Raw genomic sequence first — 9,612 nt, forward strand, 5'->3', positions numbered from 1 at the left:
CATCTAGTGATTAACCGTCTTTGTTTTCTAACAAAACTTTACTTTATTCTGCATTTTCCAAATGATCTAGACTACTGCATGCCATATCGAAACTAGATGATCCAGGCTACCAAATGTTCAATGGAAGAACCCTAGGCGATATGCTACAACCTCTATTGTTCTAAATTTGGTTTATACTTTCTTTTATTTTTAGCCACACCAATATGTGTCTAGATCCGACCCTGCCTGTACTCGAATTCAAGTTAATATGTGAAAATTCGAGTTAATTGATTTTAAGTTCGGATTCGAGTGTCACTCGATATTTTGAGTGCGAGTTTAGATAGTGTGAAACTTGCGTCTGAAATCCAAAATCACATCCGCTTATATATATATATATATATATATATATATATATATATATATATATATATATATATATATATATATATATATAGGGGACGACTCAAGTGAGAACACTTGATTATTATGAGAAATGAGAACAATAAATCACGGCCATTAAATTTTAATTTGTTGATTTTAATGAACTAGATTGGTTTCTCTTTCTATGTTGATTTAAAATAAATATTAAAGATCATAGAAAGAGAAACCAATCCAGTCCATTAAAATCAACAAATTAAAATTTAATGGTCGTGATTCATTGTTCTCATTTCTCCTAATAACCAAGTAGTGTGGACGTTGGTGTTATTTTACCGTCTAAATAATCTCTTAGTTCAAGTTCGAGTGGTGATTTTGAATGCGGATTTGAATAGTTGAATTAACCTCATAGTCTATAATAAACATAAATTTATGTTGTTTCCAGATAAAATAATTTTGAAAAAAAAAAACTAATTTTTGTCATTACAAAAATTAATTCTTAAGTCACATATTGGAATTTTTTTAAATTAATCATGTTTTCTAATAAAAAATTTAAATAATCATATTTTCTAATTAATGTCTAAAATATTTATATTTCAAAACAAAAAAAATTGTCGGAGAAGAACGGCAAATCCAATTGGTAACAGCATTGAAAAAGTAAAAACAGTAATCAATTGAATTGATGACTGCGCTAAATGCCATTTATTCATCATATAGTTATTACAAATGGTTTAATCCTATTTCATCCTTGAATTATTTCAAAAATAGCTAATTTTAATACTCTCTCCGTCTCAGAATAGATGTTTTATTTCCTATTTTTATTTGTCTCAAATTTTTAGAATATTAATGTAATATTTATTATTTATTTTCACTAACTTGTCTTTATTTATTGTATTTTAGTTCATGTAATTGTTCCACTATTTGTTATTAATAAGGATATTTTAGTAAATGATATTTGTTTTATCATTGAAATCAACACAATTAATCATTATTTTAAAAAGTGTGAAAATTACAAAGAGAACAAATATTGTGAGATGGAGGGAGTACCTAAAAGGTGATTACGGAAGTATACTTCCATAATTTTTATAGAGATGCATCTCCGAACTATATTATGGCAAGATGAGTTTCAGTTAAAAATGGATGGAGTGCATGTGGAATTATTACGGAGATGTATCTCCTTATTCATTTCTAATCAAATGAGGGTGTCACTCACTTACGCATGTATTTTACTTATATGAGTGAGTCGGAAAATATACTTTCAAATTAATGAAGGACAATTTTGAATTTACATAGGGTGCCTCCTCACCATTGAGGATGAGAGAAGGAATGCCAACAAAAAAAGGTTATTCAGTATGAGAATTGTATATGATTGTTTGAACTAAATGAGCCTAATCAAGATAAAAAGGATAATGGAATTACTTAAAGCATCCTAATGAATGCTACCATTCCTCGTGAAAATTTCAAAATATCCTTTAATTTCGGAGATGCATATCCGAACGCACCTCAAATACATAGTTGACTCACTTTTGAAGTTTTGAAGGAAGCGCAGAATGCGTCTGAAGATGCATCTCCAAACTCAAAACTTAATGGTCCTAATTGACCTCAAAATATTAAAGAAACTCTTAACCCACCCCTTGGACTTCTTAGCCACCATGCGCGTTGCCAAAAATGCCCCTGCTTCCGAGGTGTATCTCCGGAAGCACCTTTTTTTTCCAAAGTTCATTTGTTCCGTAGGTGCATCTATGAAATATTTTCAGTTATGCACCTCCAGAACCATTTGATGTTAAACTCGCGTCAGACTCTTCTCCTCTCTCATTCTCACACTTTTCCATTTTCTCTACTCTCTCAATCTCTCTCAACCTCAAAAATCAAACTTCCACCAAACTTCATCATTTTTTCTCGAGTTCGGCAAGAAACATCAACATCAACGATCAATAACTCCCCATTGTTCAAAGCTTAATGCAATCGATAAGTTTTCGAGTTTCGAAGTTATTTTCGATTATTTCCCGTAATAGAGTCAGAATACAATTTTAGGTGTAGAAATCATTAGATAGTTTTAGAAACATAATTTAGATGTATCTACGGAGCATTCCATATTTGCACCTACGGAGTTAAAATTAATTATTTTTTTTTGTTTTTTCTTTTGTTTTTATAAGTTATTTGTATCTAATTCGACTTTATTTGTAATACACTGCAGACATTGTGGTCAACCAGACAGACCGACTTATATCTGGGAGGATTGCACAGCATGTCTCTGTGCGACGTGCACGGATGCAGACAGCCTCACAGGTGGCAAATGGCACCTCCATTCCATTAGAAGTGACAGATGGGGTCACGACGCAGACTCACTCGGAGCATAGTGGACAGGCGCCTTCCATTTCTTCATCCCGGAGGTGTCGGGATGATGGTGAAGGTACTTCATAGACGCCCTCCACCCGCAGACGTCGTCAGGATATTTCTGATCCTCCTTTGCCACCTCCTGATGGTGTTGTTTCTCCTGTGCCACCTCCATATGGTATTGACCCATTGCATGAGGTTGCTGATGTTGATGCTTGTGCTCTTGTGCCACCTGAGGCTTACCGAGGGGGTCCTTCCGATTTATCCATGTTGACAGGGTATGCTGATCATACATCCAGACATGTTTGGAACAGAGAGGTAACATTACTTATACTTATTACTTTTTCTCCTCAGTGGAAACTTATTATTTCTAACTTTGTTTAACAATGTTTTATTTGGAAATTTTTATGATAGGGCTTCCCAGAAGTTCTAAACCACGGGCTGAAGATTTATCTCTGTAGCAGCCTGCGGAGCCGTGGTTCTAGGATGTCCTCACGGTTTCTAGGCTGAAGAACATATGTCAGATCGAGTACTCCACTATACACAACATGATGCTAATGGAATTTGCGGTGAGATGGCACCCAGAGACGTCCTCATTCCATCTTCCTTATGGGGAGGTTACTATTACTTTGATAACATGGCATGCCTCCTGCATATACCTATACGGGGTACCCTCCTTTGTCACGGTAGAATGGCAAAGGAGGAAGCGAGAGAGGCTCTGAGGCTCGGGGCTAATCCATAGGATGTGCTTGAGGAGGTGGAGAAGACCCTCAGGACGCACGTGAGGTTTTTCTTCTTGACACGGAGATATGATGTTGAGCTCCTTGCAGCATAGAAGGCTTTTGGTGATCCAGTTGAGGTGGGGATACACAGAAAGCGTGTGCTTAGGTGTTAATTCCTATTTTTTGTCGGCAGTCAGCTGTTTGTGGACACAAGCTCCACGTATACAGATGTCGCTTACCTAAGGTACTTTTTTGATCCCGCACGAATCCATGAGTATAATTGGGGGTGGCAACACTGGCGTACAACTACTTGAGACTCAAAGAGGGATGTCTGTCGAAGGCAAGAACTATTGCAGGCAGCTGTTCATTCTTAGTGGTAACAATCTTATATCCTTTTACTTTTATTTTATAAGTTGTTCATTATATATTCGTGATAATATTTGACCATCACATGGTTCCAGACGAGGCTCGGGCGACCAGAGCAGAGGTAGACTGGAGCTGCCCGACTGGTACATCACTATGTCACATCCCTACATGATCCCCATTGCACCGGGATCACCGCCCAGACTAGCTCATCAGGAGATATTGCAGACTCATCACTCTCAGTTAGACCACACTCAAGATGTTCTTCCTCGTTGTCGTGAGATACTTGAGATGGCACGGGCGAGCATTGACGATGGTTTCTTCTCTGAGGGGTCTGATCACATGTGTATACTGGATAATATCATGAGGGTGGCAGATGGTACATTTTTGTACCGTAGATATCGTGTCAGGACAGGTGGGGCACTTGACTGTAGAGGCAGAGTAGCCGGCAGACGACGTGGTGGAGCAGAGGTGGCACAAGAGGCAGAGGAGATGATGAGAATATTGTCTGACACACATAGTAGTGATCGTGCTGATTATTTTGATGTTTGTATTTTTATTACATTGATGTACTTTATTTTGGTTATGTTTATGACATTATTTGGATGATTTATACAATGTATTCTCTTGGTGTACTATGTACTATTGACTTTACATTACACTACCTTGATGTATTATATTTTGATGTATTATTTTGTTGTTGCATAAAAAAAAATTAGAGTTTTAGAGTGAAATGTAGTTGAATTAAAATATAACAGAAGGTTCGTAGGTACATCTACAGAACATTATGTTTTTAAGACGTTCCGTAGATATATCTACAAAAAAATTAATGAACTGAATTAATTTAAATTTTTTTAATGTTTACTAGTTTATAATACTTCCATAGATAAAGTTCCCGAAAAATACAAATTTTAGTAAAAAAAGTGATTCTTGATGTATATCTCCAAAATCAAAAATAAAAATAAAATTTTAACAAGTGCCTGAGAGTATAAGAGGTGGATTGAAATATTTTCAAATATTATGCTAGCTACACCTTGACTCGTAGTTGATCGTAAAGCTAGATAGTTAGAGAATGGCTTTGGCTAATATGCATAAGGATTTTCCTTATGCACCATGCATAAGCCTACATAAGCCATTGGGTCATGTTTTTTTAATCAAGTATTGAGTATTGAATATTGAGTGATGAGTATTGAGTATTGAATAATAACAATTGATGTCTAGAATTTGATCCAAAGGTCCATAATAATCTATGCATAGTGCATGGATATATCTATGCACGATAACTGCACCCGCTAGAGAATGTATCTCTGCTACACATATGCAGAACATCATAATATATGAAAGATTTTATTTCTGCTAACCTACCACCCCACCCCACAATATCCATACATGTAATTGCGTAAAGAAATCAGGAAACCGTGGTTAAAAGTTGCTAGTTTATATAACTTATATTCTATTTTAAAAATGAATATGTTTTCTCCTTATATATGACTCAGAGATCATTGGCTCTATCGATCGACAAGAAAAGTAAACTTTAGGATCCCCACGCCACTACAAACAGAAGTTCCTTAGCCACATAATCCATTTCACTTTACAACAAAATTTATTAATTAATTAATGTCGAAAGTATCCCATATTAGCCAAATAGCTAATACTTTAATAGTAGCATATTTCGTTTGAAAGATATATAAAGGTTGGAATTTTGGACAGGAGACCATATACACTGAAATTGAAAGGTTGGGTGGCTTTTGTTTAACATTTATGTCCTTTTTGTTGGTACAGTTTAATTAGAAAATTATTGATGATTAATTAACGTCCAAGATAGAGAGATGATTGAATTGCTTAGTTAGCACTAATATGGTTTAATTGTGTTGACAAGTTTTTCTAGATGATAAATTTAACTATGACTTCTTTATATGAGTTTATAAAGAGGAAGATCTAGTACAACCCAAAATGTGTGTAAGGAAGAACTTGTAGAAAAAATTAACAGTGTATAATGGAGTTTTTGATATTTGAAAAGTAAGAATGATGAACAAAGTTGAATCATTAGTAAAGGACTATGGAAATAAAGATGTGTGGAAGTCAAAATTATGGGAAAAATTTGAGTGCTTAGTGAATGAAGGGAAAACATTTTAGAGATAAAAATTTTGATAAGGTGTTTGGGGGACGTTTGTTTGATTTTTACAAATGAAGATTCACCGCCTATCATATTTTCTCAAATAATTGATTAAAGATTCTATATTATTGAAGAAGATTTAATAGATATGTTGTCACAAATTGACATTACTGTGGGATTACAAGTGAAAATCTTCGGTTTTAAATGGAACATGGATAAGTTTTTTTTGACAACATTTTTTGAATTTTTGAAGGTAAAGATGCAAACAATCTTAATTAAACAAAGATGTGTGAAAGTTTTAAAGGGAGAGACATTGATGCATGCAAGTCTAACACAAACAAAGAAGGCTGAGATGGTGGTTAAAGTCAAAAGTGTTATTTTGGTGTGCTTCGGAAATAAAGTTCTAAGGAAGTTGCGAGGGAGAAGAGCATGGTGGGTCAAGATGGAATTATTGTATATGACTAAATTTTTAGATGAATAAATTTGTTGTCGAGCAGTTGGCTGAATATTACGAGATCATTAATCATTTGCATAATATTGAGGTAAAAATTGATGAGGAGAATAATACTCTACTCCTATTAAGCTCTTTGACCAGATGCTTTGAACATTTTAAGGATGTATTCTTTATGGTAAGTAGTGTATCATCACTACAAAAATGAAAGATTTGATTATTGACGATAGAGGTGGATAATTCGAGAGTAGAGGAAACCACAAAGTAAAGAGATTCGTGTCAAATTCAAGTCAAAGGTTTTTGATAATTCAAATTTTAAATGCTTCACTTGTCACAAAACTAGTCACTTCATGAAGGATTGTTGTGAAAGAGAATGCAATATTAGTGATGAGAGTTAAATTATGGACTCAGAATTCTCTTATCACGTGTATCTAAGGAAACAATATTTTAAAACTTTAAGAGCTGAAAGAATATGGAGACGTTCGACTCGAAAACAATAAGGCTTTTAAAGTTTATGGTATTAGTACAGTCGGACTAAAATTAATATTGATAAATATGAGTTCATTCTACACAAACTGAGGTATGTTTCGGAACTTAAGTGACATATTTTGTTCTTAAGCATGTTTCATGATATAGACTACTACATTAGAATTGAACTTAGGGTGTTAATAATTTGGCATGGGGCATTGATAATGGTTAAAGGGTCCAAAATATGGATGGTTCCACTATTATTGGTCATATATAATTATCTAGTCAAGACTTTGATGACAAAACTAAGCTATGGAATTTGAGATTAGGGCATGTTAGTGAAAAAGGTTTATTCGAACTTTCTAAATAATGGTTACTAGGGGACAGAAATTGAATAAAATGGAATTTTGTGATAATTTCATATTAAGCAAACAACACAAGGTGAAGTTTGAAATTGGTGCGCATAATTCTAGTAGTTCTTTTGAATATGTTTACTCATATTTATGAGGTCCAGCAAAGGTGGCAATCCATGGGTTGGTCTCTTTTATTGATGTTTTTTTTAGAAGAGTATGAGTCCACATATTGAAAAATAAAAGTGACACCTTTGAAATGCTTAATGAATAGTATACTCTTATTGTAAATCAATTGGAAACTATACTGAATATATTGAGAAGTGTCAATGGTATGGAGTTTGTTTCAGAGGACATTAATGAATTTTGCAGGAAAACAATGTATCAAGAGGCATAGAACCGTTGTTATCACACTTTAACCTAATGGCCTAGCATAAAGCGTGGATAGGACCATTTTGGAGAGAGTAATTGCATGATATTGGGAGCTGGGTAAACAGAGTATTTATAAGGTTAAGTTGTTGCTACATAAGCTTACTTGATTAACAAATGCAAATCGTAAGAATAAATTTTCAAAATAGTTATGGACGTTTTGAGTGAAAAAACATTGAGGCTATTCATTGAAGATTTTTGGAGCTTTTCCATTTACACATCAAACTAGAAAAACTTGATGTTAGGAATGTGAAGTGTGTCTTCATTGATTATTCTGAAGTGGTTAAATATTACAAACTGTGAAAGATGGATATTGGAGGATCAAAATTTTATTTAAAGGAATGATGTTATTTATGATGAGACTCACATGAAGATGAAGTGCAAAGACCAGGAGATTAAAGAATAAAAATCTATGATGAAGAAGATTTGGTTTGAGGTGAAATTTCCTACTAGTGAGACTATATACAAGAATATAATTTTCACTCCATTTCCAATACTATTGAAGGTAAACCTACAATGGTGCATAATTATCACTTGACACATAATAGAGTTATGAGGGAGATTCTACCACCTCGGAGGTACGGTTATGGTGATCTTATATGTTATGATTTAAAAATGGTTGAAGAGTTGCAAGACTTAGAATCAATTACCTTTAGAGAAACATTCAAAAGCAATTACAATCATAAATGATTAAGAAAGGTAAATGATGAGATGTATTCATTAATGAAGAACCTTACATTAAAACTTGTGAGACTATCTAAGAAACAAAGGATAATTGGATACAAGTGTTCTAGAAACTGAAGAATCAAGGTTAAAGAAAAAACTTTTAGCAAAGGGTCATGCTTATTTCCTTGTGGGTCTTTTTGATGAAGATGGAGTTTTACCTAAGAAAAAATTGTCAATTTGGTTGGTTTGCATTTTGGTATATTTGAAAATTAAGGAATAACTTAGTTTTTCGACAATAAGATTTAAATTTGGATTAAGTGATTGAGAATATCCATCTTATTTCTTAGGATTTGTTGAAATATAAACCTTATTTACATCAATGGTGTGTTCAACCACTAGAATATGGAGTCCTTTTTAATACATAAGAGGTATTAAGATGAACAAATGACCAAATGCTTATTTGATCTTTTCTAACTTTTGAGAGCTACCTTGGCATAAAAAAATTAACATGTACATTCTCCTGGAAATGAATAGTTTGAGATTTGCTCTTTACTATCAACATTTTTTCTGACGAATGCCTTCATTCATGGGTTTATAATTCCATGTATTTCTCACCAGCATCCAATTGCATTTAGCCAAGTACTAAGATCAATAAACACATCCAAGTTATAAAAAATAAAAGACCAAATTAGGTGAATATAGACAAAATCCTTTGACATGAGTGACTAAAACCTAATTAAACTAAACAATGGTGCCCAATAAACATGCTAATAGCGACAACCTTGTCTTACATTTCCATGCTTTTTAATCTTCCTTTTAAGAAAATAAATTTAAATTACAAAACCATCTTTACACCTGTGAATAGAAAGCACGAGTCTTCAACTTTTCAACTAAAAAATGTAACACGTTTGGATGTAGCTATTGCACGCCAAACTTTTATGTAATTATTATAAAATTGTATAAGACTTTTTGGAAATTGAAAAATCCAAACCAAAAAGAATTGTTAAATTACTAAAATAATTTGTGGTCTAGTGGTGGTTGCTTGTCTACATTATATTATATAATATATAATAAAAGCATGTTGACTCAATTTCTCTTTGTGGAGGATTTATCTCATATTGTTATATTTTTTTATAATTTTGTTTTTATTTTTTTAATTGTGATGTGTTTTCCTACTTTGATGTGAGATTCTTTGTGTACTTTTTCTCCAAGTCTAATTCCACTAGGGATTGGGTGCTTGTGGAGGTAGCTTATAAAATACTACTACTAGTATTAAATAAATGTTATTTAGAGAGAATTTAAATTCTCAATGGGTGTTCATATGTGTTACTATAACACATTAATATTCATGATGTT

This window comes from Vicia villosa, linkage group LG1 (assembly GCF_029867415.1).
Source record: "Vicia villosa cultivar HV-30 ecotype Madison, WI linkage group LG1, Vvil1.0, whole genome shotgun sequence".
Taxonomy (NCBI): domain Eukaryota; kingdom Viridiplantae; phylum Streptophyta; class Magnoliopsida; order Fabales; family Fabaceae; genus Vicia; species Vicia villosa.